Source organism: Cryptomeria japonica, chromosome 4 (genome assembly GCF_030272615.1).
Source record: "Cryptomeria japonica chromosome 4, Sugi_1.0, whole genome shotgun sequence".
NCBI lineage: Eukaryota > Viridiplantae > Streptophyta > Pinopsida > Cupressales > Cupressaceae > Cryptomeria > Cryptomeria japonica.
This window is the reverse complement of record NC_081408.1, coordinates 215,134,521-215,162,323: the sequence shown is the minus strand read 5'-3', so window position 1 is coordinate 215,162,323 and position 27,803 is coordinate 215,134,521.

Here is a 27,803-nt window from a genome sequence, read left to right as displayed (position 1 = left end):
TAACCAAATTCAGACCATTAATTAAATAAATAAATCATATTTGTTTAATTAAATCTTCTCTCACATTTAAATAAATTAATATTTATTTAAATCCCCCAAAATCCCATCTCTCACATTTAAATAAATTAACATTTATTTAAATCACCTTTATCCTCCACCCACTTGCATTTTCCTACAAATGCAAGTTGCACAACTATTTTAAATAAATAAATTATTTATTTAAAATCCTATTTATCCTCACCCACTTGAAACCTTTAATGGTTTCCCTTAAAGTCTTCAAGCTTAATGGCTTCCTTCTAGAGTCTTCTTAAGCCTTTAATGGTTTCCCTTAAAGTCTTCAAACTTAATGGCTTCTTTCTAGAGTCTTCTCAAGCCTTTAATGATTTCCCTCAAAGTCTTCAAGCATTTAATGCTTTATCTTCTTTTTTCTCATGTAAATAAATTAAGATTTATTTAAATAAAATCCAAAATTCACATTCACATTTAAATAAATTAATTTTTATTTAAATATCTATCCAAATGCAAATTGTACCATTTAATTGAAATAAATGATTTTATTTCAATTGAAAATCCCAAAATTCCTCCCACTTGCATTCTCCTACAAAATCCGCTTGCATTCCTAAATCCCTTCTAGATTCTTCTAACTCCTTCTAATTAGCCTAATTCACCCCCTAAATATTGTCACATTCCTAAGCAACTTGGAGTCACTTCTCAAAGCCCTCAAAGCCTTTGAAAGACATTTAAGGCTTTAAGTCTTCAAATGGTTAACCTCTAAAGTCGTCCAAACCATTAAAGGCTCTTACATAACCATTTATGGTTAACTCGCCATTTACCTTTGGTTAGAGACTTTCCTCTAACTTTACCATCCTTTTGACTCATGGGTCTCTTCAAAGCATTTATTTCTTTGACAAGGTAACCATTTAACCCTTGCACATTCATTTATCCCTTGGATAAAAGGAATATCCATTAACCTAACCCTAACCCAACCCCCTAGGGTAACCATCATGTCCCCTCAAGCATTTAATGCTCCTTATCTCCCCTCTCAAGCCTTCTCATGGTGACACTTGTCAACATGGGATTGGGTTGAAAGTCTCACATGGATTGAATATCTTTCAATCCTAACCCTTGTTAAGATTGCTCAATCTTAACCCTTCATTTCCCCGTTTCTTCTATAAATAGAACCCTTCTCCTCAAGCAAAGAAGGAAGCATTAGAGTATTGTTGTTATATTGGTATTAGCATAGAGTTTTTTCATAGCATCACTATCTACACTTGCATAGCATTTGTTTATCATTTTCAACCATCTTGAATCTCCATATGGCATCTGTGGCTAGTGCTAAAAGCTGAGAGCTACACTCATGTAGAACTTGGAGAGGAGAGGAAAAAGGGAGGAGCAACTATGAGCATCTTGATTAGCATTTGGAGGAGTATAGTTTATCTATTCTATATTTGTATGATTTCTATTTCATGCTTAATATCTCTCTTGATATGCTTGTTTAGGATAATCTTTTGTTGCTAACACTAACGTTTGTTTCTTGTGCTCTTGTGTGTGTTGTCATTGAACAGATTTTCTAATCCTTTTTTCAGAGCATCAAATAAAATATTTATTTAATTAGGCTAGGAAAAATTTAGGTGTCTACATTTGCAGATGCACAACATAATATCATCTAACATTAATAATACAACATCAAAGAACCATAACACCAGAAACATCATAAAGTTGAGGAGTGTGAAACAAATCCTGCAAATAGGTACATTGTCATTATAGAACCGACATTCAGATCAACATCGAATCAACTACGGATCAAATGAGAACATAAAACCTTGGATAGACTATTGTTTTGCATCTACCGACATCATATTACAACCACAAGAAAAGATTAATCAAAAAGCTAAACCCAATCTGATAGACTAATCACCACAACAAACACACTTAACAAAATATGTTGTGAACATCCAAATACATCTTCAATGCTCTATAATAGTCATAAGACAACTGGATATATGGCCTACACCAATCTCCACTAATCTCCATACATTATTATCAACCCATGAGCAGTCACCTATTATAGCACCACTGATCACATACTTTTGAACCAACTTTTAGAGCTTGGTTGACATCAAAGACAACAAGTTTGAAATAAACAAAAATATTCCATGACAACAAGTTTGACCAATTACAACAAGCTCATGTTTCCAACATGTTCATACTTCCATTATTGAGAAAATTTGTCTAAGACAAAGGTAGTGAACTTCCTAATACATTGTCTCTGATTCTTGGTTCACATTCCTCCATTTGCATTATATGGTCTTGTGGTTTTAGGGTTATATTTGTTAGTCACTAAGGAGATAATTGAAGACCAACTCATGAAATTTTATATTTTGAAAGATGTGTAATTGGAGGCTTATTATTTTGAAAGGTGTAATTAGAGGCCAAGTCATGGAATTTAATTATTATTATTTAATTTCATAGGGCCAGCCTATGTGTTTTACGTATTTTAACTTTAGCACCAAAAGGGTATAAAAAGGTGAGGCAATTTTGTAAGTATTGTGTGTGTAAGAAACTATTTTATTATTTGAATATAGAGTAGAGGAGATTTAATGCAAAGAAGACTTAATATAGAGGAGATTTTGTGAAGACACAACCATATTCAACTTCTTTCACTTTCTATAGATTTATAGTATTACCTTCCTTCCAAATCTCTATTTTTTAGAATAAATGTATATTTTAAATATTTTTAAAAGTGCTTGTACTTACTGTATGCCTAAAAGGTGGTGTCAGTCAATTAACAACAAAATAGAAAACATACCAATGAAACATTATATGTAAAGGATCTAATAAATAAAACAAGTTAAATAAGCAATCCTTCCAAGATGTTCCATTTTCCTCTATCTCCAAGGATTCTTCAAGTCATGGTTGCTATCAGATCATTGAGCAACTAACCTTTAGAATGACAACCTAAATAATGAGTGATGAGTTGATAATGATCTATATGCTAATGCAATTGAGATCTATATGGATTATAACAAAGCTTGTTATGATGTAGATTTTATGCTATGATAATGAAATACTATACTAACATGATATGCTATGATTAACATTATATGTGATATATGCTAATGATAACAATACTTATAAATTCTTAAGCTTATGATAGAGGCAAAGAGAGACAAAATTTTTATTCTAAGATTGAGACTTGGTGACCCCTGATAATGAAGGGACGAGTCCTATGTATAGAAGAAATGGGCAATTGGATGGTTAAGATTGAATTATCGTAGTAAGGGAAAGGATTGCATGATCCGCAATCCATGTGACACTTTCAAACCAGTCCCATGTTGACAAGTGTCAACATGAGAAGGCTTGAGAGGAGAGAGAAAAGGCATTAAATTCCTAAAGAGGCATGATGGTTACCCTAGGGGGTTTGGTTAGGGTTAAGTTAATAGACAATCCTTTTATCCAAGGGATAAATGAATATGAAAGGGTTAAAGGATAATCATGGTCAAGGCATTAATGACTGAAGAGACTTGTGGGTTAAATGGATGGTTAAGTTAGAGAGAAAGTCTCTAACCAAGGGTTACAAGTGGGTTAGTTGGATTTAAGCCTTTAAGGCTTATGAAGACTTTGAGGGTTAACTTGTTGAAGGGAGAAATTTTTTAATGCTTTAAGAAGTGACTCCTTCCTAATTTTTTTGTTTAGGAATTTGCAAATGTTTAGAAGAGAATTAGGCTAAATTAGAAGGGATTAAAAGAATTTAGAAGAAGGGTTAGTGTGAAAGTGGGTTTTGTAGGAGAATGCAAGTGGGAGGGATTTTTAGGATTTTAATTGAAATAAAATTCATTTATTTCAATTTATGGTGCAACTTGCATTGGATGGATTTTTAAATAAATATTGATTTATTTAAATGTGTGAAGGGTATTTAATTAAATAAATATGATTTATTTAATTAAAAGTTTGAATTTGGCTAGGTGAATTAAATCAAATAAATCAAATAATTTATTTAATTAATAGAAGAAGGGGGTGAATTAATTAAATATCAATTTAATTAATTGTTGGAAAATGGATGATAGATTAATTAAATGTGAATTTAATTAATATCTAGATGGATGATAATTAAAAATACATAAAATTCATTTAATCAAGCATACAAAAATAGGTGTCTACATTTTGCCCATCTTTGAAGTGATGTGTGGCCACACGTTGATTCAAAGAAAATTTTCTTGATGGTGCTGATAAAAATTCCAATTTGCCCCAGATGTTGATTGTCGGATAATGGTATGTTATTGTTAGATAATGATGCAAGTATGCCCTCTCAAGAGATTAACTGAAAAAAATTGACAATTTTCAGATTGTTTTTAATTTTTTAATTTTTTAATTTTAATTTTTAATTTTCAATTTTCTTTTACTTTTTTTAATTTCTTTGATTTTGATCTCCCGATAAAAATGATTTGATTTTTGAAAATACGATGTGAGAACAACACATATATGCCCTACACGTCCATCCATGTGGCATACCCTGCTTACATCACCACTTGCTATATAAACCCTCGGGGCTCACTTTCCAGCTCATTTGAACATTTGGCATTTAGTGATTAGAGATTTTGGAGAGAAAAAGAGAGATTGAAGAAAATGGTGCACCCTATGCCACTCATAGATTCGAGAGAGTTCAATGATTTGAGAGACCAGCAGCATATGGACCCCCGATAAGTGGATTTTTAACCTCCCTCGTGTGAAAATTTTTGATTGGAAATGACTTTGTATGATTTTTTTGAATTTTCTTGCGGGTTTTGCGCGTGCCCTATTTTTTTGCCATTTTAGCGCATTAGATTTTTTCATTAGCGCATTTGATTTTTTACGGTAGCGCATTTGAATATTCCCGTAGCGCATATGTAAATTTTAGTGCTTTTGAATATTGTTTTGGCATATATGATGTTAGGGTTTTTGTGTTTAGGAAGTGTTTGTTGTAGTGCATTTGATGTATTTTTATGGTGCATATGATAAATTTTCTAGCACATATGATAAAAGTTGTAGTGCATTTGATAAAAGTTTTAGCACATTTAAGATTTGTTTTAACGCATTTAAGACAAAGAATGAATTTTAGAAATTTTGATGGATGAAAAAGCTAGATTTTTTATTTCTTTGAGGTTGTTTCATGATTTGATGATGGATAAAGTTTAATTGACCAGATAGTCGATGAGTGTTAACAATTTAAACTCAAGATTTGATAATTGGATAGGTTTGTTTGAGTGCATGACCTCATGATTGATGAGAGTCACTGATAGGATAGATTTGATTGATTGTGTGACCTCATGCTAAATGAACGACACTGATAGGATAGATTTGATTGATTTTATGACCTCATCACTGATAGGCTAGGTTTGATTGACCTCTTAATTTATAAGAATTTAATGATATGAATTCCAAATTTGATGAGTGCATGACTTCATCACTGATAGGATAGGTTTGATTGGCCTCCTAATTGATAATATTTTATGATAGAAACTCCAAATTTGATGATTGCGTGATCGTTCCACTGATAGAATAGGTTAGATTAACCTCCCGATTGATAAGATTTTATGATAAACTCCAAATTTAATGAGTATGTGACTTCGTCACTGATAGGTGCTCAAAGAGATTGATTAAGATCTCAAGTGAGTAGATAGGATAACTGATTGATTGATTAATGAATTTGATTAGTTGGATAAAGAGTTGACATTTTGTTGATATCATCTTTTAGGAGGATGCAGGTGTATTTATGTCTTGGGAGCGATACCCAAAGACCTTTTCCATGAAAGTAGACCTTGTCGATGCAGATAGGGCCATGATTGATTCTTGTAGGTTGTCTCATATTATGTTCATGCCTGATTATAGGACAAATAGGGATTTGGTGATTACATTGGCGGAGAGGTGGCATAACAACCACAACACCTTCCATCTACTCACTGGAGAGATGATGGTGACTTTTGAGGATGTATAGAAGATTCTCTAGATCTTGATCACTGGAGAGCTAGTACAGTACGATTGTCATGAGGTAGGAGGTACAATGACACTGTGATGAGTATTTGGAGATGAGGAGATCGAGGGACCCGATATCCTATGGGAGTATATGGTTCAATTCTATCTGTCATTGTTGTCAATATTGGCAAGTTTGGTGGGAGGCTTCCTACATCCAGACAAGAGGTCAATATTGGCAAGTTTGGGAAAAGTGGACCTGTATCTGTATCTAGAATACACAACACTTCAATTAAGTCATTAGATGCATTGTTAGTAAATCAATAATCAATGAACAATAAAACCATAACAAAGTGACCCATTGCCTTCTAGTAGATGTGAGTTTAGATTGCTCTCAGATTTCTAAGCTATCCAATGACTAGACAACACCTAAATGAAGGATTTTTATCTATATGAGCATGGATTTAAGCTAGATGAATGCAAGATTAATCTAACATGATTTAAGCAATAAATGAGCTAAGTGATTTAAACAATATGAAATAAATAATATGCAATATCTCAATGCGAATTCTCAATGAACCTAGAGCAAAAATGGCATAATAACAATATATTCTCCAACATTTTTGAATGAGAGATGAGAGCCCCAATTTATAGAAAATTCAGAAAGAAACCAAAGGTTGAGATCAAATGATGATGAGTGGTCAAGATTTTCCAAGAGGAAGCACAATCCAGGTGAATTGATGTGATTGGATGCTCTTCTTAGTTTTAAAGGAAATTGAACTAAAATTAAGATTAAATCAAAAAAAACTGATTTATTCTCTATTTCATTCAATTTGAATATTTAATTGTTTTAATTGCTTTCTTTGAGATTGTCTATCAATTTTTAATTTATTTTTCAAGATTATCTCCAATTGATTTCTTTTCTCAATTTTTAATTCTTTCTTGGTCAATTAAATCCTTTTTTGAAGATTTGTGCTCAATTGATTTATTTAATTAAAATTAATTCCTCTTTCTTGATTTGATAGCAAATTGATTTATTTAATTAAATATGCTAGGATATTTAATAAAATAAATAAGATAATTGTTTAAAATGATTTACTTGGAATGATTTATTAATTAAATAAATATTTAATTAATATTGGTTGATTGATTTTGCCATGTGACATTTGATGTTTTAGAATTAATTGTGTGCTCAAGATTTATTTAATTGCCTTTGGTTAAGACCTTGGTGATGTTATCGAGATTAGGGGTTCATGGTTTAGATGACCATTTTTAGGGTATTACATTTGCCCCTCTTTGAATTAATGTGTGAGCAACGCGTTGGTTCAAAGAAAATTTGATGTCTAGGAGATACCAGTTCTGAAATTGATTGATCATGAACTAGATGAAAAGCGAGGTGTTTAGCTTGTTTTGAAGCGACGAAGCTGAATGAAGTCTGATTAAAGCCATACCGTTCCCGAACTTGATTGAACTTAGGAACGATAGAAAACAAAAGATACAAAACTTGAACTTGATTGAACAAGAAGCGGATCTTACTGATCTAGAACTTGATTGATCTAGACACAGTGAGTGATGATAAAAATCGATCTTGAACTTGATTGATCAGGATACGATGAAGATAAACTATTCAGCTTGATCAAGAAATGAATATTGAACACCTGCTTAGATTAAGCATGATCGAAGATACTCTTTAAACCCTTAATTGAGTTTAAACGAATAATCAGCTTGATGAAACGCGATGAAATTGATTAACGTTAAGAGATTGATTCAGATAAAGACAAATATCAGCTTGATTTGAAGCGATGAAACCTATATGCCCCTAGCGATTGATTTGATTAAAATGATTGAGAAATCTCAACTTGATATAAAGCAATGAAGTTGAGATGCCCCTAGCGATGAGGTCTTATTTGATTGATTTTCTTTAGTTTAAAAAGATTTTTTTTTGCTCGACTTTCGATGAAGATTTGAAATTTTTTTTGACATTGAAGAATGTGAGGTCATAAGGTCACGAGTATGCCCCCTCGGGAGTGAAATCAAAAAATAAGGAGGGTACATGATGATTATAGGCAATTTTTAGCGATGATGATGATTTGAGCATGGAAGTGATTCAAAGGAATTTTTGAAAATTTAGCGAGAAATTGAGCGCAAAGTTGACTTGCAGAAATTAAATTGAGATTTAGCGTTGATTTAGGAGAAATTGAGCGCAAATTGAAGAAGAGAATGAGCTTTTTATGAAAAGCGCTAAGTGGTCCAAATTCTGAAATTGACTAGCAAAATGATCTTGATTTTCAATTTCGATCTCAAAAATGGAATCAGAACAGTCAAATTAGCTAAGGGTACAATTTTCATGTCCATCAGAGCAAGTTGAAAAATCAGGTTTTTGGCTATATATGGGACAAAAGTGTCATTTTCAATTCATTTTAACCCTCCAAAATTGAAAAGTCAAAAAGCCTTATGCGAAGAAAATGGTGGTCCCTACTCGTCAACATCGATTCGAGTGCCAGAGAAGACATAATCGACCTCAAAACTATGAGCCAACGGTAAGTGATCGATCTTAAGCCTGTTTGTGTTTTCAATTTTGAATTTTTTTATGCATCTTTCAAGTTTTCCATGTGTTTTGGGTCGGGTATCCCGGTTTATCATGCGAGGCAGGATCCTATCTTGTACGAGAAACTGGTAAAAAGTCTTTTGTCATTTGAGCCTATTAGTTTTGTCATTCTAGGGCCACCCATGTCTCGTACGAGAGGTATGTAACAAGACAATTTTGTCGTGCGAAGGCTAATAAATTGTCATTTGAGCTTGTTTTGTCGTACGGAAGCTATTCCTGGCTCGTATGAAATATTGTTTTTCTGTGTTTTGTCGTACGAGAGACAGTGGACATTTTTTAAGATGTAAATGTGAATTTTTTATTTTGCATTTGACTTAGTTTGATTGGCGTGATGTTTTGCTTCTCTTGTAGGCTCATTTGGAATGTTTTCTGATGGTTCGTTATTGGGTTTTTTGTTTGCAGGTTCAATTACCTCTTGTGTTATTTAGATGTGTATATCCTTCTACCATGGCATTGGTGTGACATTTATCTGAGGTTGAGCAAGCTCATGTTGATTTGTGCGGCTTGACTCATCTATTGGGATTACCTAATATCCATGTGAATCACGGAATGCTCACGGCATTGGTAGAGCATTTTCATTCGGAGCATAACACATTTCATCTGTCGGTGGGAGATTTGACTATCACTCCTGAGGATGTATAAAGGATCCTCCATATCCCTTTTGTTGGGGATAAGGTGGATTATGATTCAGGGCACCTTCCAGGATTGCAAGTAGTCAGACATGTCTTCAGGGATCCTGATATTTTGACTCGTTCCATGAGTTGAGATATTCTTATGAGCAGGTACAATGAGGAGTATCCTCGGGCATGCATCCTAGCGGGATTCATAGGTTGTTTTCTTATGCCAGACAGAGGGCAGCAGGGCTTTCAGTGCGGATGGGGCCGAATGTTAGAGAGGTTGATAGCGACCCCTCAGAGATTTGGCTGGGGCTCTTGTTTATTGGCCCACATGTATTGAGAGATGCATGAGATCGTATACAGAGATGGGTGGAGCATGGCTGCCAAGGTATATATTTTGCAGGTGTGGGCGTGGGAGCACCTTCTCATTTGTTTGTCGATAGTAGTTGACAGAAGAGAACTTGGGCAGCCGATCATTTATAGGTATGTTGGATATATTTCACAGCCCCATTTGGGCAAGAGAGATTTCTGGAGATGGTAGCTTGATGACCTAATAGCCATCATGTGGAGACCATATAGAGGTTTGGAGCCATGGGATGAGTGGTGGCTAGTTTGCAGGGACTTGTTTGTTACACATCCACTGATTGGGAGGTCATAGACCATTGTGGAGTGATTCGTCATTTCTCAGGTGATGAGGCAGTATGGCTGACCTGAGGGGATCTCACAGGAGTATACAACTTATTCTCAGTATGCTGATGAGGAGAGACAGGGATGATCTCTGTGGTTGTCATATGCTTTGGCGATGTAGGAGTTGACAGGGTTACATCATCTGAGGTGGGATTACTTGGACAATGTAGCGGATACGAGGGTATTGCCCCAGTATAGAGATCATTTTCAGCAGCATCCATTCCCATGTTTTACAGATCCAGGTGAGCAGGCTCCTCATATTGAGGATGTTGAGGATGATGCCCCCGCACTGGCACAGGGACAGCGCCAGAGATAGGGCCAGAGGCAGGGTCAGGCATAGAGAGCTGAGGCTCCACGATGGGGTAGTGGTGATCCAGGTGCTAGCAGTAGCAGGGTGCCAGCTAAGGGAGGACAATAGAGGGGTGAGGGTGGATCCCTAGGAGGAGTGGGTGTGAGATTGGGTGGGATAGAGGAGGCTCTAGTAGCACCTAGGTAGGTTCGGCAGCAGAGAGAGGAGCAGGGTGGAGCTGGAGCTGGAGGTGGAGATGGGGGTGGAGAGCCTGCGAGAGAGCAAGGGACAAACGTTGGATGGTCGATGAGGGTACGTCTTGCAGAGCTGCAATCACAGTTGCTAGTAGCTCAAACTCAGCTGGCAGAGCAAGACCGACAGCTAGCCAAGATGAGGACTGAGCATGATCACTAGATTGTCGAGGTGAGGATGGAGTGTGATTGTCAGATTATAGTGCTGAGAGTGGAGATGAGAGCAGAGATAGATCCCCTACGACAGGAGGTCCTTCACCAATCTAGTAGGGCATCTTACTATGTTGTAGTTCATGTTGCCCAGCAGGTGATACCTTACTCACAGTACATGGCACGGTCAGAGGGAGCGCAGACGCCTCATCAAGATCCCAGACATCAGGCTCCTCCTCCACCACCAGGCGATGAGGGAGAGGGTGCTAGTTAGATGATTTATTTTTGTAGCTCGGATATTTTTTGTAGACACACCCATTTTTTGTAGCCTATATGATTCTTACTCCGATGGGAGTTTGTATATGTCTTTTGACATCATTTTGTACCTTAGACTTAACATGATATATTTATGAGATCCGATTTGAATTCATCATACTTGTGTTGATTCGCTTATGAGATGTCCTTTATATGCTTTATTCTATATGTATGCATTTCTTTTCAGCATGAATGTATGAATGCAAATGATCATGGATGTCTATTTTTGTTTCTTTTCATATGCAAATAAACGATGATGCAAATAAATAAATAATGCAATTTTTTCATTTTCTATGCAATAAGATGAATGCAAATGAGTGATAGTGAATGATGCAATGTTTTCATTTTTCTATGCAATAATATGAATGCAAATGAATGATAATGAATGTATGAATCTATATTAAATGCTCATGTATGCAGCTAACATCTCAAAACACAAGTACTTGATCAGAGAAATGATGAAAAGAGACCACTTAGCGAAGAAATGGTGACGCTCCAACTCTCATTCAAAAGATAAAGAGAAAGCATTGTTACTATACCAAAATCACTCCAAATTCACAAAATGTAGAATGAAATACAAAATGAGATGCAACCTAAACCTAGTCACTAGATTTGAACAACTTAATTTTCATCATTGAGCATTTTACAATTATAGTAGGCAAAATAGAGTTCATTTCTTTTCATGTGCAATATTAATTATCTTGTCCGCAATGACCCTTTTTTCGTTCATATCCTTGGAAAAATTACGCATGGACCCGAATTGCACAATAAACAAATGTCCTCAAAATAGATAAAGAAATGATGGGAACCCCCCTGTAGCATTCAAATAAGCAAAGTCGAGGTATGTGAGGCAATTTCACCTGATGTGAAGGCTCTTATCACAGACACCCAGCTAATTTAGATGTTTTCAGATCATCAGAATCATTCCTACAAGCAGAAAACAAAGAAAATATTATGCCCCCAATCCTTGCTCCTTTTAGTCAAGATAGACTTCCTCGAGTTACTCAGAGGGATAATAATCAAAAACCAATATAAAAGACAATACACTAAGAAAATTTCATGCATATCTCAAACATTTAAGTGATTGTTTTCCGTTTTGTTTTGCTTGTTTACTCAGTGATAAAACTCTTCAGTCAGGAGACAGGTAACAGACTCAGAGTGGATGACCAGGTTTCACTGACATAAGGTTGACTTGGTTGACACTGCTTAAGACATGTAATGTGCTTTGTTGATTACCTAAGACTAGGACATTGATCTGTTTCAAGCCATGAAGGTTCCAATGAACTAGGATGTCACAAGAGTGACGGAAATATATACAAGCAAAAGCAAATATGCAGGAAAGCAGGAATACCAACGTTGCGTTGATAGATGGAGTGCTTGAATACAAGAGGCACCTGTTTACCAGATTTTCACCTGCTTGGCAGAGATTCATATAATTTTTTTTTTTTACCAAGGTGCCTGTTTACCAGGTTTTCACCAGGGTATTTTCTCTCTTTTTGCTTTTTTTTTTTTTTTTTCTTTTTCTCTTTTTTTTGGAATTTCTTCAGGACTTTTTCTGATTTTTAGGATTTCTTCAGGACATTTTCTAATTTTTTAGGATTTCTTCAGGACATTTTCTGATTTTTATGATTTCTTCTAGATATTTTCCACTGTAAAAGCTGCTAGAGCAAAGAATATTTAGGTGAAGAATTTCTTCAGATGGATGGTGTTGATTAGTTCACATAGCTATTCTCCTTCCGATGTTGAAAGTTGATAAGCACCAGAGCCAAAAGCTACAGTAATGATATAGGGACCCAGCCAGTTGGGTTCAAACTTCCCTTTGTTATCTCGCAACTGTTGATTTTTAGGATTCTCTCTTAGAACTAAGTCACCAACCTGAAATTCTTGATGTCAAACTTTCTTGTTATATCCTCTGGACATTCTCTTTTGATACACTCTGAGATGATCAAACGCCACTTGTTGACGCTCATCCAGCAATTCGAGCTCTTACAATCTAGATATTCTATAGTCTTCATCAGTAACAAGACCTTGCAAGGAAACTCTTAGAGATGGTATTTCTACTTCAATGGGTAATACTGCTTCGGACCCATACACCAAAGAAAAAGGTGTAGCCCCAGTAGGTGTTCTAATACTTGTTCTATAAGCCCACAGTGCAGGATTGAGCTGCAGATGCCAATCCTTCCCAGATTTGTTCACTGTTCTGTGCAAGATAGTCAGTAGGTTTTTGTTAGATGCCTCTGCTTGTCCATTACCTTGAGGGTAATATACTGAGGACCAGTGTTGTTTGATTTTAAAATTCTCACAGAGTTCATCTAGATCTTTGTTCTTAAATTGACCTCCATTGTCTGTTATAATTGATGAAGGTATACCATATCTGCAGATGATATAGTTAAGAGTAAACAGAGCTACTTGTTTTCCGATTGCCTTGATGAGTGGAACTGCTTCTACCCACTTAGTGAAGTACTCAGTGAAAGTGATAATAAATTTATGTCCATTAGATGACGCAAGATAAATTTTTCCTATTAGATCAAACGCCCATTGTTGGAAGGGTCAGTGTGTCACAAAGGGTATGAGATCCCTTGCCGGAGTGTGTATAAGGTGTCCATGCAGCTGACACTTTTCACAAGTTTTAGCAAATTTTATAGCTTCCTTCTCCATGTCTGGCCAATAGTAGCCAACCCTTAGTAGTTTTCATGCTAAAGTTAGACCGTTCGAATGGGATCCACAAACACCTTCATGAACTTCGGATAATGCGCATTGGGACTCCTCAGTTTCTAGACTTCTAAGCAAAGTATTATCTAAACCTCGTCTAAATAGGTCGTTAGTGCCAAAGATGTGTGTGTGAAAAGTGGACCTGTATCTGTATCTGGAATACACAACACTTCAATTAAGTTATTAGATGCATGGTTAGTAAATCAATAATCAATTAACAATAAAACCATAACAAAGCAACCCATTGCCTTCTAGTAGATGCGAGTTTAGATTGCTCTCACATTTCTAAGCTATCCAGTGACTAGACAACACCTAAACAAAGAATTTTTATCTATATGAGCATGGATTTAAGCTAGATGAATGCAAGATTAATCTAACATGATTTAAGCAATAAATGAGCTAAGTGATTTAAACAATATGAAATAAATAATTCTCAATGAACCTAGAGCAAAAATGGCATAATAACAATATATTCTCCAACATTTTTGAATGAGAGATGAGAGCCTGAATTTATAGAAAATTCAGAAAGAAACCAAAGGTTGAGATCAAATGATGATGAGCGGTCAATATTTTCCAAGAGGAAGCACAATCCAGGTGAATTGATGTGATTGGATGCTTTTCTCAGTTTTAAAGGAAATTGAAGTAAAATTAAGATTAAATCAGAAAAAACTGATTTATTCTCTATTTCATTCAATTTGAATATTTAATTGTTTTAATTGCTTTCTTTGAGATTGTCTATCAATTTTTAATTTATTTTTCAAGATTATCTCCAATTGATTTCTTTTCTCAATTTTTAATTCTTTCTTGGTCAATTAAATCCTTTTTTTATTTATTTCCTTTTTTGAAGATTTGTGCTCAATTGATTTATTTAATTAAAATTAATTCCTCTTTCTTGATTTGATGGCAAATTGATTTATTTAATTAAATATGCTAGGATATTTAATAAAATAAATAAGATAATTGTTTAAAATGATTTACTTGGAATGATTTATTAATTAAATAAATATTTAACTAATATTGGTTGATTGATTTTGCCATGTGACATTTGATGTTTTAGAATTAATTGTGTGCTCAAGATTTATTTAATTGCCTTTGGTTAGGACCTTGGTGATGTTGTCGAGATTAGGGGTTCATGGTTTAGATGACCATTTTTAGGGTATTACACTATGTGCCTTAATTTTTGTATCATCATGATGTATACACTAATTTATTTGGATATTTATATGATGCCGACCATTTTTTGATGTATCTCTTATTTAGATATGATATTTTGTGTACGCTTGACAGTGATTCCTTTTGATGATAATATGAGATGCAAAGGCGATTTTTCTTTGGATCCATATGTTGTACTCATGCTTGATGATGTGATGTTTATATATGTTTTACATGTGATAATGCTTATACATGTGATGGATGTATTTAATTTTTATTCTATATGCTATAGATGTCTATATGATTTTTGGTTATGAATGCATGTGATTTCTATGTGGTGAGTGATTCTATGATGATGTGACCTACATGATTTTATTGTGATATGTTTATATGATGATTATGCATGTATCACAAGGATGTGTTTATTGATGCCCATGCTTATATATGATGATGTGTAAATAAATGCAATGATGATGATGATGTGTAACTAAATGCAATGATGATGATGATGATGATGGTATTTCTAAATGATGAATGATGTGGATGCAATAAATTTATATATGATGATGTTGATGTATATGGATGTACTGATGAAATGTCTAGGATAATGCTCTATGATATTGTGGATTGATGTTTATGAGATAATGTATTTATTTATTATTATGTGATGTATGCTTATATGATGTAATGTATGGATGGATGCAATGATATTTTTTTACTAGTGTTATGAATCAGGATGATGATTATATGAAAATGGACCTAAATGATGTGAATGAATGTAAATGCTACTAGAGTTTAAAAATGGTATGGATGAATATACATGTTACTAAATTTTAGAATAATATGGATGAATACACATGAGAGTTTTGAAATGTAATATAAATGATATGATAATGATGTAAATGATGATAATGAATGCAACTAAATGCAATGATGATGATGAATGCAACTAGATGCAATGATGATAATGAAAGTAAAGGATGATGATAAATGCAACTAAATGCAATTATGATAATGAGTGTAAATGATGATGATAGATGCAACTAAATGCAATGATGATAATGATGATCTATTGTAGCTATGCAAGCCTAATTATGCAATGTTGTCATTCTATTAGTCAATTGTTTGTGCCCCTTTTATCATCATTGAGCTTTTAAGATGTTGAAAGTTAGTACAAACATCGATGATATAATTGAACCATGATAACTTGAGTACAACTTACATAGATTTTGATATTACAAAATGACACAAGCATCAAGGTATAATTGAACCAAGATGACCTAAGTGTTGTTTGTGTAAAACAGGCAAGAGTTAACCTTCATCCTATACAAATCTGAAATATCCTCGATGATGTGTTACCGATCATGTCTTACGACAAATTTACATAGTATTAAGGATTCACTCACAGATAGTAGAAAAAAATAAATATCAAACTCCTTCCTTGATTCTCTAGTTTCAAGACATCCTTGAGTAGCTCAAGAGATATGATAACAAAAATTAAACTACCACAGATGAACATTCATGCTTATTTATGCTACTTGTCAGATAAAAACATCCTACTAATGGATTTTAGTTTAGTTTTTATTTGGATTCTACTTGTGAGTGTTTGTGAATTTGGTTTCAATGTTCACTATTGACTTTTTTGATCCTTGTTTGATGCGCATGTCTCATTGTTTGGTCACCTACGTGTGTAAGATCAAAGAGAATTTCCCCCATTGAGTTCTGTATTTTGCCCCTAGTCTAGACACAACCTTTTATTATGGATATATGATGATCACCAATCCATGGTGAGATATTATTGCAATGCCCGAGGTGTATACTATTGGAATTATGGATGAATTGATTATGTGTTGCATTGATGTTTTGTCATTGATGTCAACACTAGCTGTTATGGTTGGTTACCGACAAACAGGTTTTGGTTACCGATAGAAGATCTAGTGTTATCGACAGAAGAGACTATCTGTTGGACACTTCCGACATGTTTCAATCAATGGAGTATGTTTGATTTCATGTGTTACATGTTCCTAGAGCATGTTTTGGTCAGTTGGTATTGACTTGGTAATCTGATGCTATCATACACTCACCCTTACCGACATTGGTTTAAGGTTTAACCGACAGAGCTTTCACTAAGAAATCTTGACAGGATGCATAAGTGGTGTTGGTGCGGCTTCTAGATGGATTTGAGGATGTTGAAGATGTTCTTTGATCATGATTCAAGTGCCTAAAGACATTTCTTTGGCATGGTGGACCCAAAATAGGTCTAGTGCCTATCTAGGTTATGGACTGGTATCATGTTAACGTGTACTCTACACGTTACCGGGATGTTTCGGGATGTTCTATGGATTGGTTATTGTTGTTTTGGTCTTAAGCTGACATGGAATATCATTGTAATATGGATTTATGTAATTATCTTATTGAAATATCTTTTAGGTGGCCGACCTAATCAGTTTAGGTCTTAGGGTTGGTATAAAATGATGTAAGATCTCATTGTAGATCATGGTAAGGAAATGGGGAATATGTGTCGTGGTCTTAGAATGTAATATCATATGTGAAGGAGATTTTGTCAATCATAGGTGATCGAATTGGGATTGAGGAAGAGGTCAAAGGCCTCTGGTATTGAGCTTAACCGGGACTGTAATCAAGCATGGTAGATGCTATCTTTGGCAATTCATTATTGTGGATTATTGTCCATTTATCTTGAGGTGGTTATAACCTCTCTATAGTCAGTGAGACTCTTTTGTAATGAGCAGTACGCTCTGGGCAGTGTGTCTTCCTTTATGTGCAGGCCCCTCATTGTATCACATACTTTCTGCAGAAGTATCATCTAATTGTGGGTAGGCTTCCCACTGTGGTTTTTCCCTTTCTAGGTTTTCCATGTACAAATCATGGTGTTATATAGTATGGTTGCATTGTGTTGATTATATGTTTTATTGTTAAGTTTTATTGCTTACCAGTATCTGTTTCTTCTTTATTGACATTTAATTTGGTTTAAGGTTATTAACTGGATTAAATAATATAATCTGTTAACAACTGATTCATCCCCCTCCCCTCTCAGTTTCACCGATTATCCTAACAATTGGTATCAGATCTTTGGTCATCTTTTGCAAAAGCTTAACTGCTTGAGGTAGATCCTATGGTAGCTAACACTTCAAATCCATTGGCAACTATTTTCAGAAGAGAAATCCCTAAGCTTGATGGAACAAATTATGGGATATGGAAAATTCGAATGGAGAGTCATCTTAGATGTCTTGGAAAAGACATTTGGGAGATCATTGAGAAAGGATACACACCTTATGATCTGACATCTAGCAATCCTGCTCTTGTAGACTTGGATAAGAATATTGAAAATGATTGCATAGCTAGAGAAGCCCTCTTGTGTGCACTTACTGATCAATAAATCATGGGATTGACTGATAAATCATCAGAAAAGGTTATGTGAGATAAATTGAAAACTTTGAATGAAGGTGATCCTACTGTCAAAATTGCTAAACTTGATGGTTACCGGGTAAGATATGAAAACTTGAAGATGGAAGATAATGAAAGAATTGTTGTGTTTATGGAAAGAGTAAATGAGATTGTTATGGGAATTCAATGTTGTGGAGGATTTATAAGTGAAGATGAAATAGTTTCCAAAGTATTAAGAGCCCTTCCACCAGCTTACAAGATGAAGGCAACTACAATTAATGAGCTGAGAACAATGGCTAACTCTTCAGTTAACAGAGACATCTTGATTGGGAAATTATCTACTTTTGACCTTGAAGAATTTGGATCTTTTGGAGCTACAAGTCTAAACCTTTTTTTCATGCATCATCATCTATCGACAAAAGTGATTGGAAAGTCCTATATGCAAAAGAATTGGAAGACATGAGGAAAGAAGATGAAGAATTTGAGAAACTTAAAGCCTTATTTGCTAGAAGAGTACCTAAAGGACCAATAGGAAGTAAGTATGAAAGAAAAGCACCTTTTAAATAGTTTGCATGTAACAAGATTGGTCATTTTGCATCTAGATTACCTAAAGGAATGCAAGATTTGAGGAAAGAGTTAAGAAATCATTTAAGCCTAACCAAAACAGATATAGACTCAAGAAAAGTAAACAATTCTACATAGCAGATGAGGAAGGAGTAAGTGATGACTCTGGGGATGAACCGATAGAAGACTCTGCTAGTGGATCCGACAATGGAAAGGAATTGGTGTTCTATTCTTTAAAGGAAGATGAACCGAAACCGGCTATCATAAATGAAGAAAAGGCCTTGGCAGAAAAAGTTAAAGATAAGGATGAATGGGTAATTGATAGTGGATTCTCACATCATATGACTGGAGATAAAAGAAAATTTGTCCCTACAAGAATACAATGGCAGTCAAGTCAGATTTGGAGATGACAAAGCATGTATGATCAAAGGTAGAGGTATTATTTCTTTGGATGGCAAACATAATATTGATAATGTCTATTATGTAGAAGGTTTAAAGAATAATATTTTGAGTGTTGGTGAATTGGTGGACAAGGGTTTCCAACTTCAATTTAAAGATAGAAAATGCAAAATCATTAACAAGACTGGTTTGGAGATTGCAAGTGGTATTCAAACTGGAGGTAATATCTTTCACTTTAACACTAGTAATAAGACATGTTTGATTTCACATATTGATGAGAGTTGGTTATGGCATAAGAGGTTGTTTCATGTTAATTTTGATTGTATTGTTAAGACCAGTTCAACTAAGGCAATTAGAGATATACCTAAGATTATGAAGCCTCATAATCCAATATGTAAGGAATGTCAATTGGGAAAGAAAGTTAGAACTTATTTTAAGAGGATACATGATAAATCTAATGATGTACTTGATTTGATTCACACTGAATTATGCGGTTCAGCAAGGACTAGAAGCTTTCAAGGTGATAGGTATTTCAAGTTGATTATTGATGACTATTCTAGGATGATGTGGGTGACTTTTCGAAGGGAGAAGTCTGAAGCCTTTGAGAAATTCAAGATCTTTAAAGAAAAGGTTGAAATAGAAATTAGATTGAAAATCAAATGTCCAAGATCAAATCAAGGGGGTGAGTTCACTTCTCATGAATTTAATAGTTACTGTGAGACAAATGGAATTAGGAGACAATTATTTGTACCTCAGACTCCTCAACAGAATGAAGTAGTGGAAAGAAAGAACATAACCATTTTGGATGCAACAACATCTATGATTATGGAAGCCAAATTGCCTCACATCTACTGGAGAGAAGCAGTGAGCACAACAATATACACATTCAACAGAATTCACATGAATGGTTAAACCGATTCAGATTGGGCAGGAGATATTGATGCCAGGAAGATAACTTCTGCTGGAGCTTTCTTTCTTGGAAATAAACTAGTTTCATGGATCGACAAAAAATAGTCATGCATTTCCTTATCTGCTGCAGAAGCTAGGTATGTTGTAGCAGCAACTAATTGTACTCATGTCTTGTGGATGAAGCAAATGTTGAAGGATATCAAGGTAAATTGTAGTGAACTGGTGGTTATCTACTATGATAACTCTGTACCTATTGACATGTCTAAGAATCTAGTATTTCACTCTAAGACTAAGCATATATCAATGAAGTATAACTTTCTGAAGGACAAGGTAGAAGGAAAGGAAGTCAAATTGGTTTATGTGAACACTAAAGAACAAATTGCAGATATATTCACTACACCGTTATCTAAGGAATCATTTCAGTATTTGAGAGACAGGTTAGGGGTTTCTGCCCCTCCAAAAGAGACTTGATTGATGCAATTTGTCATCATTCTGGTATACATTATCAAAAATATTATTCATTCCGGCACTGATGAGTGGTGCTACTACTCAGGGGGAGTAGTCAGCTTTGAAATTTAGGGAATTACATTATTGCTTTGATATTTGTGTCAAATTTCTGGCATTGATGTCAAAGGGGGAGAGATAGTGATGTGAAAAATAAATTCAAAACTTTACAGAGATATCATTCATAGGGGGAGAGTTATTGATATTCAGGAGATTGTTGGTTGTCTTCCACAAGGGGAGACTTGTTTGGCATTTTTTTGGTACTTAGATGTTTGTCACATCTAGTGTTGCCATCAATGCCAAAGTGGGATATTGTTGGCATTATGGATGAATTAATTATGTGTTGCATTGATGATTTGTCATTGATGTCAACACTAGCTGTTATGGTTGGTTACCAATAGACAGGTTTTGGTTACTAATAGAAGATATAGTGTTACTGATAGAAGAGACTATCTATTGGACACTGCCATGTTTGGATCAATAGAGTATGTTTGATTTCAAGTGTTACATGTTCCTGGAGCATGTTTTGGTCAGTTGGTATTGACTTGGTAATTAGATGCTATCATACACTCTTTTAAACCCTTACCGACATTGGTTTAAGGTTTAACTAGTAGAGCTTTCACTAAGAAATCTTGACAGGATGCATAAGTGATCTTGGTGCGGCTTCTAGATGGATTTCAAGATGTTGAAGATGTTATTTGATTGTGCTTCAACTGCTTGAAGACATTACTATGGCGTGGTGGACCCAAAATAGGTTCGGTGCCTATCTAGGTTATGGACCGGCATCATGTTAATGTGTACTCTACATGTTACTGGGATGTTTTTGAATGTTCTATAGACTGTTTATTGTTGTTTTGGTCTTAAGTCAACATGACATATCATTGTAATATGGATTTATGTAATGACCTTATTGAAATACCTTTTAGGTAGCCGACCTAATCATTTTAGGTCTTAGGGTTGGTATAAAATGATGTAAGATCTCATTGTAGATCATGGTATGGAAATGGGGAATATGTGTCGTGGTCTTGGAATGCAATATCATATGTGAAGGAGATTTGGTCGATCATAGGTGATCAAATTGGGATTAAGGAAGAGGTCAAAGGCCTCTAGTATTGAGCTTAACCGAGACTGTAATCAGACATGGTAGATGCTATCTCTAGCACTTCATTATTCTAGATTGTTGTCCATTTATCTTGAGGTGGTTATAACCTCTCTATAGCTAGTGAGACTCTTTTTTAATGAGCAGTACACTCTAGGCAGTGTGCCTTCTTGCATGTACAGGCCCCTCATTGTATCACATACTTTCTGCAGAAGTATCATCTGACTGTGGGTAGGCTTCCCACCATGGTTTTTCCCTTTCTGGGTTTTCCACGTACAAATCATGGTGTTATGTGGTATGGTTGCATTGTTTTGATTTTATGTTTTATTGTTAAGTTTTATTGCTTACCCATATATGTTTCTGCTTTACCAACACTTAATCTTGTTTAAGGTAATTAACTGGATTAAATAATATAATCTGTTAACAACTGATTCACCCCCCCCTCTCAGTTGTTCATCAGTTATCCAAACATATACAAAACTTCTTATTACAAATATGGATAATGATAGAAAAAAGTGGATATATAATATATGTACTAATATATAGAATAGCTGACTAATCACAAATAGCACCTGTTGCCAGGTTTTCACTACTTGCTTTTATTGCACCTTTTTTTCTTTTTTGATTGATTTTTTATTTGTTGTTGTTTGTGTGCATTGGGTGACTCAAGTATAGAACTTTTTGAGATGGATGTTATTGATAGGTTCATCAAACAAGTCCCCTTCTGATGTAGATAGCTGATATGCCCTAGATCCATATATTGATATAACGATGAACAGACCAAGCCAGTTTGGTTCAAATTTTCCCTTCTTTTCTTGATCCTGTTGATTGCAGGGATTTTCTTTTAGTACCAAGTCACTGACCTAAAAAATTCTTGGCTTCACTCTGTGGTTATAGCTTCTGGACAATCTTTGCTAATATTCTTTTAGATGATCAAAAGCATGTTGATGATGCTCATCTATCAACTCCAATTCTTATAATCTGGATACCCGGTATTCCTCGTCTGGGATGAGTCCTTTCAATGATACTTTGAGTGAAGGTAGCTTGACCTCAATGGGTAAGATGGATTTTGATCCATATAGAAGTGCATATGGTGGGGCTTCGGTAGGTGTGCGGATGCTAGTTCAATATGCCCACGAGGCAAGGTTTAATTGGACATGCCAATCATGGCTCGCATTGTTCATAGTTTTTCTTAGGATTTTTCAGGATGGTTTTGTTTGAAGCCTCTGCTTGGCCATTCCTTTGAGGATAGTAAGGTGTGGAAAAATGATGTTGGATATGGAATATTTGGCAAAGTTCTTTCATATCTTCATTCTTGAAGGGTCTATCATTATAAGTGATAATGGAACTAGGAATGTCATACCAACAGATAATATAGTTCAAGATAAAAGAGGATATTTGCTTGTCGGTGATGGTGGTTAATGGAACAACTTCTATCCACTTTTTGAAATACTCAGTGGTTGTGATTTTGAAATTGTGGCCATTTGAGGAGGATGGATGGATCTTACCCACAAGATCAAGTCCCCATTGATAGGACGACCATGATTTTGTGAATGGTTGTAGCTCATGTGCTGGTGCATGTATAAGATTGCCATGAATTTGGCACTTATGGCACTTTCTAGAAAATAGATAGGATTCATTTTCCATGTTTGGCCAATAGCATCCCATTCTGAGAAGTTTCTTGGCTAGAGTAGGACCACTTGATTGAATACCACAAATACCTTTGTGAACCTCTTGTAAGGTCATTTCAAATTTGTTACTTTCAAGACACCTAAGGAGAGTACCATCAAGACCTCATCGGTAAAGCACATCAACTATTAGGGTGTACTAGGCTTCTTGAAGGATAAGGTTTCATTTTTGGTTTTGGGATAAATCAAGTGGAAGGGTATTGTCTTTTAGATATGTATAGGATTTTCCATAGGTTGGAAATTCAAAACCAACTAGGTGGCATATAACTTGGGAATCAGGATTGTCATAGGCAGGGGAAAATAATTGTTCCACTAGGAATTCATAATGAGTCTGTTGTTCTGGTATTTGTGGAAGAGAGGCAATGGTTGCCATGGCATCTGGAGCTTTGTTGTTGAGTCTTGGAATTTATTCAAACTTGATCTCAACAAACTATTTCTTAATGTCATCCACCATCCTTTTGTATGGCATCAACTTGTCATCTTTTATTTTATAGTCATCATTTACTTGATTGATGACCAATCAAGAGTCTCCATAGACTAGTAACTCTGTGATGTTCCATTCTATTGCTACTTTGATACCTGTGATCAAGGATTCATATTCTACTACATTGTTTGTGTAAGGGAACATCAACCTATAAGATCTAGGAATGGTGTGTCCCTGAGGAGTAACAAATAGGATTCCAACACCTGATCCATGTTGTGTGTAAGATCCATCAAAGTACAGTACCCATGGTTGTGTTGTTAGTGTGAGGACATCCGTATTTGGGAATTCAATTTGCATAGGATGATCATCTTGCAATGGTGCTTCACCTAACTGATCTACGATGGCTTGACCTTTGATCCCTCTTCTATCTATGTATTGAAAGTCAAATTCACTCAATATCATTACCCACTTTTCTAGTTAGTTTGTTAGAGTGGCCTTGCTAAGTAGATATTTCAATGGATCTATCTTTTCTATGAGTTTGATGGTATGTGTTGTCATATAATGTCACAATTTCTGAGAAGCGAATACTACTTCTAAAAAATATTTCTCAATGAATGTATAGTTAAGTTTATATCCACTCAGTGCTTTGCTAATATTGTAGATGATCATTTATTTTCCTATCACATCCTCTTGTGCTATCAAAGCTCCCAAAGATACCTCAGTAGCTGATATGTAGAGTAGAAATGGTTTTCCTACTATGGGTGGTACTAATATAGGTGGATTCACCAGATATTGTTTCAATTGATCAAAAGCTTCTTCACATCTCTTCTCCCATATGAAAGGAACATTCTTATGTAGGATATGTGTAAAAGGAAGACACTTGTTGACCAGTTGTGTGATGAATCTCTAGATGGATTGGAGCCTTCCTTGTAGTGATCTTAGTTGGCTAATGTTCTTAGGAGGTAACATTTTCATTATGGATTGAACTTTTGCTAGATCTACCTCGATGCCCTTAGCTGTAACTATGGATTTATGCTTTTGTGTCTAAACTTGATCCTCTTCTTGGAAAGCCTTAAGCACAATCTTTTAAGACATTGCCTAATGGGCTATGGATCTTTGAACATAATTTAAGTATAAAAGTATAAGTAACTTTTCTTGTATTGCATATTTGTAACTAAGAGGTTTAATATGAAATAATTGTTTATTAAATGAAAACTCTAAGATTGGTGCTTTTTCATAATTCAAACAATCAGGCTATCATCAATGTCAAGAGCAATTAACACAAGATGAAACAAATAACATCAAGAATACCATTATTCATAGATAAATGTGACATACATGAATCTAAGGCTAAAACATAAATATAATTGTTAAGATGCTAAAAGGTGCATATTGAAACTTCGAGATCAAATTTTGGCTTGTTATTGATACAATTTCCCAAGTATCTTGTGAAACCCTCTATTTTAAGTAATTTTTTGAAAAACATTATAAAAAACAAAAAGGAAATAAAGGAATATTTGAAGTGGTTCTTCATTTATGTTCAAAGCGAAAAATACTTAGTTTTTGAATTTAAGATAGTATATTAACCAAAAGAAATTATATAGTATTGAGAGTAAGGCTAGTTTTTAGTTAGCACTAAATAGTATCATAACATTTAAAAATAATTAGACCATGTAGGGTCACTAACAACTATATCAACAAGATCTAGGAGGCAGTACGAGAAAAAATACTTATTAAGAATTAGCTTTTGGACTTGTGCCCACATCTCCAAAAATATTTGGAATCGAATGGTTAAATTTTTTATCTACTTCACTGGCAACTATATCAACAAGATCTAGGAGGCAGTACGAGAAAAAATACTTATTAAGAATTAGCTTTTGGACTTGTGCCCACATCTCCAAAAATATTTGGAATCGAATGGTTAACTTTTTTATCTACTTAACCTCTATTTGAGGGTGAGGATTTTGTACCTTTTTAATTGTGTTAATATTTTAGAAGATGATTCTTCTTAAATTTAAATAAAAAATAATTAACTTATGCATTGATACAAGGAAACAATATGATCATAAGTTTTGAATTCTTTGTATATTTATCTATACAATAGTAAAATTACACTTGGTAATTTTATGACAACACCTAAGAAATCACCATCTTCCTCATTTGCAATGCAATTTCTCAGGATTCTAAAAACATGGTTCTAACTTTTTCTTCTTTTTCTCTTAAAGTTAGGAAACAATATGATCATAAGTATGCCTTTCCCTTTTAGCTCATTTTCACATTTATAAGAAGCAACCTAAACATATAGGAAGATTACACATTTCTAATTTAGGGTTAAGGCTAGGGCATTGTAACTTTTCAAGTTTAAGTTTGAATAGGGTAAATTTCGAGTTAAAGTATTAAATCTTAATAAGGGTTTTTTATTTTAATTTTATGCTAGTGAGAGTTTGGTATAAAACACTAGGAAATCCTCAAGTTTAAGTTTGAATAGATTAAATTTTGAGTTGAAATTTTAAACCCTGATAAGGATTTTTTCTTTAAATTATATTCTAGTGAGGATTTGGTATTAAACACTAGGTATCCCTCAAAATAGTAGGTTGTGTTTGAAAATGATAGTACTTTCTCACTATCTTCAAACCAACTAATATATTTTTATACATAAAACCTCTTAGATAAAACTCAAATAATTGTTTCCAAAAACCTTACTTTTAATTGAATTTTTTACTATAATATATTAATTTATAATATTAATGCACTAGAATAATTTATTAATAGATTAAATTATTAATAATTATTAGCTTGTGTTATAGGTTTACTCCCTTGGACCCACATAATTTTATCTTATTCGACTCAAATACAGATCTATGTTTGGTTTTGTAAGGGATCTTCTAAGGCATTGATAAAGCACTGTAGGTTCATCTAAGATGAATTTAAGTGAGCTTGTGCTGAATTTTGATTTTATTTGCTCCTATTGGTAGAAATTTTGATGAAGTTTCGATTCTAAGAAGAACTTGACAGTTTTAATATAGAAAGGTAAAAAAATGATGAAGATAAAATAGAAGGGTAAAAATCCTAGGCATGATGAATTATGGAGGTTGCAATTGCAAGAAGAAATAAAGATCAAGTGCAACCAAATTAAAAGATCACTTTATCAATTGTCTTGGGTGTTGTGATCCAACAAAGATATTGGTTGATGGAAAGATAGTTAAGAGGTGTCCTAAAAGACAATAATATGTTACTCCACAAGATATATGGAATAATAGTGACAAACATAGATACAATGATATAACACGATATGTTGGTCGATGAGAGAATCAGTGTCTAGGTAGTATTAAAAATGTCTAAATAAAATACTGAATGATGTGCTTTTGTTTATAAAAAATAATAGTTATATATGTTAATTAATTTTTAAAATTAGTTTCTTGATATTAACTTTATTTATATTTTTCAATTATATTTTATTATTATATATTGACTTTATTCATATTGTATATGGCTTAGATATATTACTTACATAAAAAAATATTAAAAAATACCAAATGTGTATAATATGAGGACACATGTAAAGGGGAGCTAGAGTAGGACACTATTACGCAAAAATAGATGTTTAAAAAAGTAATTTGTAGGTTTTTATGACATAAGATACTAGAGACAATCAAATTGGTAATTTATATATGTGCTTTATGTCTAAAATTGGTAAGCCGTGAACTAATCTATTTGGTTTGTCTTTATTAATTTTGAGTTTGTGAGGCTTGGGTGTCCAATATCATCTTGCACTTATATAATAACCTATGTCTAATATTGATCTCCATTGATGCTATGTCATGATTCATTTTGCTACTTTTAATCCCAACTATGAACAAGTGTAGAGTGGACTATTTAAGTTCATGAGAGACGGGTTAAAGAAAGAATGACTACTCATATGAGATGGACCATAAAATAAATGACATAAGTACTAAATACTTTGCATGGTTGATAACAAAAAATAATATCCAATAATGATAGATAGAAGAAAGTTCAAATGCTTAAAAGACCAATTTGTATTATGACATATACAACAAAGAGTATCCAATATCAAAATTTG